Genomic DNA, 13,000 nt, shown 5'->3' with positions numbered 1-13,000 from the left:
TTTCCAGGAACATCAAAAAAAGAGTCATTCAAGGGATGACCAAAATGGAAAGGGTCACCAAAATTCTATAGGAAGAATTACCTATCAGGTAACTATGCCAAACAAAAATTTAACAGGCAAAAAAGGAATATGAATTACAGCGCATCTAGCAAAAGCAAACCTCCAACCAAGAAAAAAAGAGTTATGACGCCAGTTTACCATTTCACAAAGTTGGAGGAAGATTAGGAGCCTTTTTTTCGGTGTGGAAGCAGACAACAAGTGGGTACTGTCTATTATAAAGAAGGGTTACAAACTAGAGCTCCTAAATCATCCTCCAGAAAAGTTCTTCCTCAACGCATGACAGGATTCCAAGGTACTGCCACTAGTCCTAGAATGTTTTGCTAAATATGCCATAGAGTGGGGTACCGGAGCAACAACACTGTTCAGGAGTCTATTCAAGGATTTTCGCAGTCCCCAAGTCCAAACGGGAAGATGAGATTAGTAGTAAAACTCACATATCTGAACAAGTTCATGGAACAAAAACGTTTCAAAATGGAAAGCATAAGGTCTATAATTCCAATACTGAACCAAGGGGACTTCATGGCAACTCTAGACTTGGCCGATGCGTATCTGCATGTTATGATACACCCACTCTCCAGGAAGTACCTGAGATTTTATATCAAAGTAGGGAAAAATGTGTGGCACCTTCAGTTCACGTGTTTACCATTTGGCCTAAGTTCATCGCCAAGGGTATTCACGAAAATAGGGATTGTATTGGCAGAAGCCCTACGCATCCAGGATATCAACACAGTCCCATACCTAGACGATTGCTGGATCAAAGCAACATCAGAGGAACAGCTGACAGGTCAAGTAACCAAAACAATACAGTTTCTGCAAGATCAGGGCTTCATAGTCAACAAAGAAAAATCTCACCTGTGTCCTTCTCAGGAGATCCTCTTTTTAGGCTTCATGATAAATTCAGTGTCCATGAGGATCTATATATCTCAGGAGAGGGGAAAGAAGTTGAGGAACCAAGTCAGTCTACTCTTGGAAAACAGGATGGTCACTATTCGCCAAGCAATGAGAGTATTGGGTATTCTAACCTTCACCATAGATGCAGTACAATGGGCGAAGGCACATATTCGCACCCTGCAAGCAAGGGTTCTATCATCATGGAACAGATCGCAGGCAACACTGGAAAAGTCCATACAGATCTATACGAACCTGTGTCAGGATCTAAAGTGGTGGTTTGTTCCAAACAGGTTCTCAAGGGGGAAATCGTTACTACCAGGCCAACATTCAGTAATGATAACGACTGATGCATCAGCCCACGGATGATGAGCTTACACTGGCGATCGTTGGGTTCAGGAACAGTGGTCTCCAACGGAGAAGAGTCTGTCTTCAAATATGAAAAAACTGAGGGCAGTGTATCTAGCCCTACTTCACTTCTCCTCTTACGTATCAGACAAGGAGGTCTTGATAAGATCGGACAATCTCCCTACAGTGTTCTACTTGAACAAGCAGGGAGGCACAAGGTGCCCCTCGCTTATGAAGCAGTGTACAAAAATTTTTCTCTGGGCAGAGGACAACATAACAGACTTAACAGCAGTCCATCTAAAAGGAACATTGAACAGGAAAGCAGATCTTCTCAGCAGGAAGTCGCTACACCAGGGAGAATGGGAGCTAAACCAGGAAGTTTTCCATCAAGTCACAAAGAGGTTTGGAACACCAAAACTCGACGTGTTCGCAACAAGGCAGAATTCCAAGATGCAGGAATTCTGTTCCCTGTCTCCATGGGACAAACCAATTCACCTGGATGGTCTCTCAATGTCATGGAGGAAGACATTTGTATATCTCTTTCCTCCACCAGCTCTGATTCAGAGGACCTTATGGAAGGTAAAGAGAGAAAAGCCTCGAGCAATATTTATCCTACCATTTTGGCCGTGGAGGGCATGGTTCTCTATGATCAAAGAGCTTGCCCAGAATCTATTACATCAGAGGGGATGTTGCATCCAGACCTAGATGTCTTGAAGCTTACGGCGTGGAAAGTGAATTCAATATTACGGAAGGCTTTACGGAAGAAGTGATCTCGACATTAAACAGTTCTAGTAAACCAGGTACAAGAAGATGTTAATAAAGAATCTGGGATATATTCAAATCATTCTGCATGGCCAGGAAGTCACACTACCAGTGATTCTGAATTTTCTACAACAAGGCATGAAAAAAGGCCTGAAACAGTCGAAATTAAAAGTCCAATTTGCAGCCATGAATTATTTCTTATCTGGAAAATTTTCAAAAGAACCATTAATCAAGAGGTTCTTCAAAGGAGTTAATAATATATGCCCGAAGGTTAGTAAACCGATTAGTTCATGGGATCTGTCTAAAGTTCTCAGATGCCTAGCGGAGGAGCCATTTTAGCCCATAGAGTCTATTGACTTAAAGCTTCTAACATGGAAAACATGTATTCTGGTAGCTATCGCATCAGCACGGCGTGTTAGTGAAATTCAGGCACTATCATGCCGGGAGCCTTATCTTCGGGGTTTGGGGAATGCATTAGTTCTCCGTACATTACCGGGATTTATACCCAAGGTGCATTCAACTAACAACATGCAACAAGAGATCATACTGCCGGCTTTCTCAGAGAATGAAAAGTATCCAAGGTTGATGTTAGAAGGACTGCTTTAGAATACATATCTAAGACCGAAGATTTTAGGAGATCAGAAAATCTATTTGTACAGTTTGGTGTAAAATCCAGAGGTTCTAAAGCAGCAAAGTCCACAATTACTAACTGGATAAAGAATACAATCAACTTTTGTTTCCAGAAGGAAGGCTTAGATCCTCCAAAGGATCTGAAAGCTCGTTCGACAAGAGCAACCGCAACATCATGGGCAGAAAGATCGTACGTATCACTGCAGGAAATATGCAAGGCAGCTACATGGGCAACACCAACGACTTTCATTCAACACTACCGTCTGGATCTTTCTAGTAGTCTGGCCTTAGGCAAAACAGTGTTGGAAGAAGCGTTTAAGAAGTAATACCCTCCCTTTATTGTTTTCTGCTACTTAAGTCCCATACTGTGCTGCCGTAGGATGTCCAGGAATGAATAACATTTTGCTTACCTCAAAATTTCAATTCCTGGAGACCGTAGGCAGCACAGAGTCCCACCCTAAATAAAAGCATGCTGAAAAATTACTCTGTGGTGTGTGGCTTCATTAGTATATTTATAGTAGGAGGTGTCCATTAATTATGCTAATTTTGTTAATTAGTTGCTGATTATCTCTTCTGACAAGTTCGGGGAAACCAGTTTAACCCCCATACTGTGCTGTCTATGGACTCCAGGAATTGAAATTTTCAGGTAAGCAAAATTTAATTAATTTGACTACACAATCCCTCCAGAAAGATCTGGCAGACACTGCAGTTGTGGTACACTATTCCTCTATAAAGACAAATATGGTCTTCATGGAAGAGTCATCAGAAGAAAATCTCTTCTATGTCCTCACCACAAAAATCAGCGTTTGAACTTTGCAAATAAAGATATAGACAAACCTGATGCATTTTGGAAACAAGTTCTGTGGACCGATCAGGTTAAAATTGAACTATCTGGCTGGAATGAGCAAAGGTACGTTTGGAGAAGAAGGGGAACAGAATTTAATGAAAAGAACCTCTGTCCAACTGTTAAGCATGGGAGTAGATCAATCATGCTTTGGGGTTGTATTGCAGCCAGTGGCACAGGGAACATCTCACGAGTAGAAGGAAAAATGGATTCAATAAAATTTCAGCAAATTTTGGATGCTAACTTGATGCCAGCTGTGAAAAAGCGGAAGTTAAAGAGAGGATGGCTTCTACAAATGGATAATGATCCTAAACACACCTCAAAATCCACGGGGATTACATCAAGAGGCGTAAACTGAAGGTTTTGCCATGGCCTTCACAATTTCCTGACCTCAACATAATTAAAAATCTATGGATAGACCTTAAAAGAGCAGTGCATGACAGAGAGCCCAGAAATCTCAAAGAACTGGAAGACTTTTGTAAGGAAGAATGGGCAAAGATACCTCAAACAAGAAATGAAAGACTCTTGGCTGGCTACAAAAAGCGTTTACAAGCTGTGATACTTGCCAAAGGGGGCAGTACAAGATATTATCCCTGCAGGGTGCCAAAACTTTTACAGACGCCATTTTTTTGTTTTCTGTTATTTCGAAAGTGTAAATGATGGAAATAAAAGGTAAATTTTGATGACATATTATAAGAATGTCTTATCTGTAATTTGATGCCTTTTGGAGAGTTTTCCATCTTTCCATGGCTTCTTTATGCACATTAATACAAATTTTTACCTGGGGTGCCCAAACTTTTGATCCCCACTGTAGCTGTACTGGACTGAACTTGTACAGGACTGGTGCTTTCTTTACTGTCCAGGAACTAAGATCAGGAACCAAGAGAAAAAAACAAATGTGGAGACTACAGCCCCTTATATATCCGGGGGCTAGACTAAAGCCCATTGCTAGCTGTTGCCTGTGGTTACCTGTGCCTCTGGAACTCTGGGTATCAGGTGATCACATATCACATGACCATATCACATGACCTTAGGAAGGTCCTATACAGTTTAATCATCCTAATAACCTTTGCACATAGCTTATATTCACTGTAAAATACCTAAAATAATCATATATACTTAATGTACAATAGAAATCATAATAATGACTTGTGGACTTGAGGGACTCTACCTGAGGGGACTTTAGGAACTGTACACAACCATGTTCTGTACCGGGACACGACAAACTAGATCACACAGGCTAAGGGTTAGGTAATCCTGACAGTTATGATGTGTTGCAGTACAGATGAATAAGAGTAAAAAAAAAAAGAGAAAAAGTGTAAAAATAAAAGTTCTTTCCCTAAATAAAATAAGTATTAAAAAAACTAAATAAATGTCCCTCTCCAAGTAAAACCCTATTATTTAACAAAGAAAGAAAAAAAAACTTATGCATAATAGGTATTTCCTCGTATGTAATGACTACAAAAAATTATAACGTTATTTATCCCGCACAGTGAATGCTGCAAAAAAGTTTTTAAAAAGTGCAAGAATCGCAAATTTTAGTCCAAAACCTGGAATAAAAAAAGTTCAAAAGGTAGCATGTATCACAAAAAATGGTACCCAAAAAAAACATCTTGTTCTGCAAAAAATAAGTCCTCAAACTATTTCATTGGATGAAAAAAAAAAAGTTATGGCTGTCAGCACATGGCAACACAGAAAAGGAAAAAAAAAGTATTTTGTTGTGAAAAGGAAAAAGTACATAAAAAGCCATATAAATTGGGTATTGCCATATTCATACTGATTCACAGAGTAAAGATAACATAATTTTTACTGCACAGTGAACACCATAAAAAAATTAATTTAAAGAAAACGCAAGAAATTTTCCAATTTTTCATAATTTTTTGGGGAGTTTTTCACAAAAAATTCTGCATGTATCAACAAAGATTTATCATCAATATAAAGTACAATGGGGGTTATTTATCATTGTGTTCTATTGCTTTTTTTGGTCTACATTTGCAAATTTTTGTTATTTTTGTGCTAATTGCAGGCTTTTTGTAAAAAATGTTCCCCCAAGTTCTAAAATCCGTCATTTTGACATTTTGGTGTTGGTAGACCATTTTTTAAAGTGACGGATGCAGTGGTCATGAATTTATTATCTGTGTGTTTTTGAATTTTGCGCAAATTTTGTCGCAACTGACGCAAAAAAAATTCGCAAATCTAGACCACCTCCCGACTACTCCTGTCTGTTTGCAAGAAATAAAAAATCATCAGCCAGAGTGAAATAGAGGGAGAAAGAGAATAAGGTAGAGAATAAGAATGTTTAAAGACATAAAAAGTTAACAATTTTAAAAATGTGTAAATGAAAAGTAAAGCAGTTGTCCATAGGAAACAATCAGATATATTTTTTAAAGGTACAAATAAGGAATGGTAAAGACGTAAGAAACAATAAGATTGTTAGAAATGGCCAAAATCTAACAATTTCATGTGCCCAAGTTAAAAAAAATATCCGACAAAGTGATAAAATAAAAAAATTAAAGGTAAAAAAAATATATATCTGTTCAACTAAAACCTCCGTCTCTCGAACAATCATTTTTTTTTCTTGGCCTGCGGTAAACCACTATTCAAATATGAGACTCTCTATGCAGACCTTCTTTTAGACATTAATTTGCCTTAAAATTAAAACTAAAACAAATAAAGCCAAACACACAAGCAAACAAGCTCCTCAGAAGCAGGGTATACATGATCTGAAAGCGGCCGTAGAAAATTATCTGGGTGCAGATCTGCGTGAAATTTATCATGGTCACTGCGACAATATGATAAATTTGTAGCAGCACCGCCAAAAAAACAAAAAAAAAAAACACATCTAGACAAAAAAAAAGCATCTAAAGTTATTACCACTTAAGGAGACATGTCAGATTACATAAATTGGGCTTGGTCATTTAGGTAAAAACAGGTGGCGTCTGTAACCACTTGGGGACGCCCTGCATCCCCAGTCCTGAAGGGCAAGGGGGTACAGGGGACCATACCGTGATGCCTGCTGAAATCATTCAGCAGGCATCCCGTAACAACGCCTGGAGGGGGGTCCTGAGACAGCAAATCGCTGGCCAATTAAGACCCAGATGACCCAGAAAATAAGGGGGATTGGGGGTGTCCAAGACACCCACGATCCCCCTGATGGGATAGGAGTGAGCTAGCAGGGGTGCCACTCCTCCTATCCCTGCTAGCAGATCGGTGGCGGGGGGGGTGTTAAAGTTCGGTTCTCCCGCTCTGCCCATCCACGGTAGTCAGGGCAGAACGGGGGAACTGTCCTGCAACCGGCACTGACGGAGGTCCCTTACCATCGGCAGTGGGAGGTCCCTGGTGCGGCAGCGGCAGGTTCTTGGTGTTGTGGCGATTATGAGGTGCGGCAATGTTGCCCAGCAAGATCTGGAGGGCCAGTTGAGACCACAATACAGTGGTCTCTAAACTGTAGCCCTCCAGATGTTGGAAAACTACAACTCCCACCATGCCATTACAGCTGTTCGTGCATGCTGAGAGTTGTAGTTTTGTAAGATTTAGAGGGCCACGGTTTAGAGACCACCGCACAGTCACCTTCGAACAGTGACCCTCCCAGATCTTGCAAAACTACAACTCCCAGCATGCCCACACAGCAGTTTGCTGAGTGGGCATGCTGGGATTTGTAGTTTTGCAACATCTGGGAGGGTCACTGTTCGGAGATCACTGTGCGGTGGTCTCTAAACCATGGCCCTCTAAATCTAGCAAAACTGCAACTCTCAGCATGCACGAACAGTAAACAGCTGTTTCAGCATGCTGGGAGTTGTAGTTGCGTGCCTCCAGCTGTCATAACTACATCTCCCAGCATGCCCTTTGGCGATCAGTACATGCTGCTCAGCCAAACTGGTTGGAAAATACTGAGTTAGGTAACAAAACCTAACTACAACTCCCAGCATGCACGGTGTGTCAGCGCATGCTGGGAGTTGTAGTTTTGAAACAGCTGGAGGTTTGCCCCCCCCCCCCCCCCCAATTTATGTACAGGGTACAATCACACAGTTGGGTTTACAGTGAGTTTCCTGCTTCAAGTTTGAGCTGTGGCAAATTTTCCACCGCAGCTCAAACTCCTAGCGGGAAACTCACTTTAAACCCGCCTGTGTGAGTGTACACTAAAAACACTACACTACACTGTACAAAATAAAGGGTAAAACACTACATATACACCCCCTTACACTGCCCCCCCACAATAAAAAAATAAAACGTATTGTACTGCAGTGTTTCCAAAACGGAGCCTCCAGCTGTTGCAACTCCGAGTATTGCCAGACAGCCATTGACTAAATGCTGGGAGTTTAGCACCAGCTGGAGGCAATCTGTTTGGGAATCACTGGGGTAGAATATTTTTGATAGAAATTTGAAACGTTTGCCTCCGAGTCCAGCCCCTATGCAAATCCCTAATTTAGGCCTCAAATGCGCATGGCACTCTCTCACTTCAGAGCCCTGTCCTATTTCAAGGCAACAGTTTAGGGCCACATATGGGGTATTTCCGTACTCCGGAGCAATTGCGTTACAGATTTTTGGGGGCTTTTTCTCCTTTTACCCCTTATGAAAAGGAAAAGTGGGGGTCTACAAATACAAATACATTTTACACTGACATGCTGGTGTTGCCCCATACTTTTCATTTTCACAAGAGTTAAAGGAAAAAAAAAAAAAAAAAAGACTCCCAAAATTTGTACGGAAATACCCCATATGTGGACGTAAAATGCTCTGAGGGTGCACAAAATGGCTCAGGAGTGAGAGTGCAATATGTACATTTGAGGCCTAAATTGGTGATTTGCACAGGGGTGGCTGATTTTACAGTGGTTCTGACAAACGCAAAAAAAAATTATACCCACATCTGACCCCATTTTTTAAACTACACCCCTCACGGAACGTAACAAGGGGTATAGTGAGCCTTAACACCCTACAGGTGTTTGATGAATTTTCATTAAAATTGGATGGAAAAATGAAAAATAATTTTTTTTTAATTAAAATGCTGGTGGTTACCCTAAATTTTTCATTTTCACAAGGGAAAAATAGGAAAAAAAGCCCCCCAAAATGTGTAACCCCATTTCTTCTGAGTAAGAATATACCCCATATGTGGATGTTAAGAGAAGGAGCACCATTTGGCTTTTGGAGAGAAAATTTGTCCAGAATTGAAGGCCACGTGTGTTTACAAAGCCCCCATGGTGTCAGAACAGTTGACCCCCCCATGTGTGACCCCATTTTGGAGAGTAGACCCCTCACATAATTTAATAAGGGGTACAGTGAGCATTTACGCCCCACAGGTGTCTGACAGATTTTTGGAACAGTGGTCCGTGAAAATGAAAAATGAAATTTTTTATTTGCACAGCCCACTGTTCCAAAGATCTGTCAAACGCCAGTGGGGTGTAAATGCTCACGAAAATTTACCATTAACATGAAGTAGATTATAAATGCACAACGCAAACAGAGAAACATAGCCACACATCCACCATTTGTATTTTGATCTACTTGCTTCTCAGCCTAATTTAAAAAGAGGTTGTTATACATTTTGATCAAAAAGTACAAGCCCACTCGCCACGTCAAGGCCACCTAGTCAGAGTGGGTCTCTAACCTGACACTGGCGTAGCACCGGGCGGTAACCACTGCCTCCAACACCATGCCCACAGGGGGAATGACCCAGTGGCCAGGCAGACCAACTGCTGCCCGACCAAGGCCCTGACTTTGCACCATCCCACAGACAAAGCACCACAGAAACAATGGCCATGACATTGAACCACACCAGCGTGAACACCTACCATGTGCTCAAACAGTAGATATGAGAGCGGCACTGCCATTACATAAACAACCTATAGTATATGTTACTGGACAAACGATACACGGTGCAGGTACTTAGGTAATACACATCTGATAGTGGTGCTAGGACAATAAGCATAGAGCATGATCAAAAGTAAATCGTTGCAGAACAAGACAGCAATCCTGCACTCACCGCAATAGTACCAGTCACACGGCTCCTCTCACGAGACAGGCAGCAGACAGGCAGACGAACTCAGCGTTGGGGCACTCAGACTACCATGTGCTCCCTACCAGAGGGCTGGGAGAATGTTAGGCGGAAACCATTATGCAATCTCCTGCTAATTTAAAAACGCCTGGGCCGAATAAAGTAGATTATGTCACGAAAAAACAAATCTCGGAATCAGACTGAAAAGTTAAAGCATTCCCAGCCCAAAAAGCAGGTTTGGGCTGGGAAGTGGCAGATGAGGTTCAACACTGATACATGTAAGGTAATGCACATGGGGATGAAAAATCCGGGCTGGGATTATGTATTAAATGAGAGAACACATGGGGAAAAAGGATTTGGGAGTCTTAGTTAACAGTAAATTTAGCTGTAGTGACCAGTGTCAAGCAGCTGCTGCCAAGGCAAATAAAATCATGGGGTGCATCAATAGGGGCATAGATGCCCACGACAAGGAAATAATTCTACCGCTGTACAAATCACTAGTCAGACCACACATAGAATATTGTGTACAGTACTGGGCACCAGTGTACAAGAAAGATATAGTGGAGCTGGAGAGGGTCCAAAGACGGGCAACCAGAGTAATACGGGGAATGGGAGGACTACAGTACCCAGAAAGATTATCAGAATTAAGGTTGTTTAGTTTAGAAAAAAGAAGGCTTAGGGGAGACCTAATAACTATGTATAAATATATCAGGGGACAGTACAGAGATCCTCTATGTTTAGAGGAAATAAGGTTCCTACACCAGCACAGACGGGGGTTCTTTACTGTAAGAGCAGTGAGACTATGGAACTCTCTGCCATAGGAGGTGGTCATGGTGAACTCTGTAAAAGAATTCAAAAGGGGTCTGGATGCATTTTTGGAGAATAACAACATTACAGGTTATGGATTCTAGATCTATAGCGACAGAAGGTTGATACAGGAATTTATTCTGATGCCATATTTGGAGTCAGGAAGGAATTTTTACCTCTAGTATGAGGGTGTTTTTGCCTTCCTCTGGATCAATTCAGTAGGGACTCATTTAAGTTATAGGTTGAACTTGATGGACTCTGGTCTTTTTTCAACCTTATAAACTATGTTACTTTGTATATTCCCTTCAAAGCATATATGGACCTCCTGACACCCTTTAGTAGAGCTTATGGACACTGTAATGCATTGACTGGCCAGAGTAACATACATCCTTTTAACCTAATCTATATACAGTGGTCCCTCAACATATGATATTAATTGGTTCCAGGAGAACCATCATATGTTGAAACCATCATATGTCGAGTACATATGTCTATGTAAAAATGGTAATTGGTTCTGGGGCCTTGGAACCATTGTATGTTGAATACATATCTCTATGGGAAACTGCTAATTGGTTCTGGGATGACCATTGTATGTGGAGTGTATGGGGAGTGTTTAACAAACCAGGGTGCCTCCAGCTGTTGCACAACTACAACTCCCAGCATGCATGTACAGCCATTGACTGTCTGGGCATGCTGAGAGTTATAGTTTTGCAACAGCTGGAGGCACACTGATAGGGAAACATTGATGTATGGGGTGTATAGTGTGTCTATGTATTGTATGTGATGTGTGACATCGCATACAGTACTGTACAGTTCTTTAAATACCTTCAGGCGGACAGAATGTCCTTCATTACGATCCTGCCGACTACAGCTCTATAGGAAAGGAAGGGGAGGGCAGCCAGCAGCTCATTGGATGCCTGCAGCAAGATCCTCCAGGCTATTGGCTATGGCTGAACTGGGGGGCGGGGCTTACACGGAGCTCACAGTGGAAGCCTGTGTGAGTTAGCAGGACAGCATGTGAGTAACAGGAGGCAGAACGGGGCACACGGGGCACATTAAACAACTATCTGTCAGTTACTGAAGTTGTCAGTGCTGTCAGATAGCTGTTTGTATGATGGCCCCGACAAACAGCAGCATCATATGTCGAGGCTGCCTTCAACATACGATGGGCTCTGAGAGGCCATCATATGTTGAAATGATCATATGTCGAGGCCATCATAAGTCGAGGGGTCACTGTATATAAAACTCAATGTGTGTGTGTGTGTGTGTGTATGTATGTTCCACAAAAACTTTCAAACGGCTAAAGATATTAACATGAAACTTGGTACACACTTATATGTCAACAACAAACATAGGATAGGTAATTTAACCCTTACTCACCCCCATTTGCCAGGGGCAGAGATTATGTTTAAAGTCCCATGCAAGTCAATGGGAAATATATGTTACTGCATAACTTCCAAACGGCTGGAGATATTTCGATAATACTTGGTCACATGTTACTTATATGTCCACTTAAAATATAGGATAGTTAATTGAACCCTTAACTACCCCCATTTGTGAGGGTCAGGTTTTTTTTTTTTTTTTTAAGTCCCATGCAAATCAATGGGAAATGTATGTTCCCATCTAATTTCCGTTAGGCTGGAGCTATTTCATTACCTGGTACACATATAAAGAGTCAGGATATGAGGACGGGATGGGAGGTCGGGATAGGAGGACGGAATATGAGGACGACATATGAGGTCGGGATAGGAGGTGGGGATAGGAGGACGGGATAGGAGGTCTGGATAGGAGGTTGGGATAGGAGGTCGAGATAGGAGGACGGGATAGGAGGTCAAGATAGGAGGTCGAGATAGGAGGATGGGATAGGAGGTCAAGATAGGAGGTCGAGATATGAGGATGGGATAGGAGGTCGAGATAGGAGGTCGGGATAGGATGTCAGGATAGGATGTCGGGATAGGAGGACAAGATAGGAGGACGGGATATGAGGACGGGATAGGAGGTCAAGATAGGAGGACGGGATAGGAGGTCAAGATAGGAGGACGTGATAGGTCAAGATAGGAGGTCGAGATATGAGGATGGGAAGGGAGGACGGAAAAAGGAGGTCGGGATAGGAGGTCTGGATAGGAGGTCAGGATAGGAGGTCGAGACAGGAGGATGGGATAGGAGGTCAAGATAGGAGGACGGGAAAGGAGGTCGGGATAGGAGGTTGAGATAGGAGGTCGAGATAGGAGGACGGATAGGAGGTCGGGATAGGAGCTCGAGATTGGAGGACGGGATAGGAGGTCGAGATAGGAGGACGGGATAGGAGGTCGAGGATGGGATAGCAGGACGGGATAGGAGGATGGGATAGGAGGTCGGGATAGGAGGTCGGGATAGGAGGACGGTATAGGAGGACGGGACAGGAGGTCGAGATAGGAGGTCGGGATAGGAGGTCAGGATATGACAACAATATATGAGGACTGCATATGAAGTCAAAAGCTTCCTCCTCTGTTTATTTTCCTCTCCAAAAAGGATTAGGAAGGAAAAACCGGGCAATGCCGGGTACTCCGCTAGTAGGACAAATAAAAATAAATTCTTGCATGCATTATGCTTTTTAAAGCTGCAAAAATAAAATTTGAGCAGCTACATAACTTTTTTCTTTAAAATAATTTTGAGGTGGACCTGTCAACTGA

Source organism: Hyla sarda, chromosome 8 (genome assembly GCF_029499605.1).
Source record: "Hyla sarda isolate aHylSar1 chromosome 8, aHylSar1.hap1, whole genome shotgun sequence".
NCBI lineage: Eukaryota > Metazoa > Chordata > Amphibia > Anura > Hylidae > Hyla > Hyla sarda.
Note: the sequence above shows the minus strand (reverse complement) of the source record.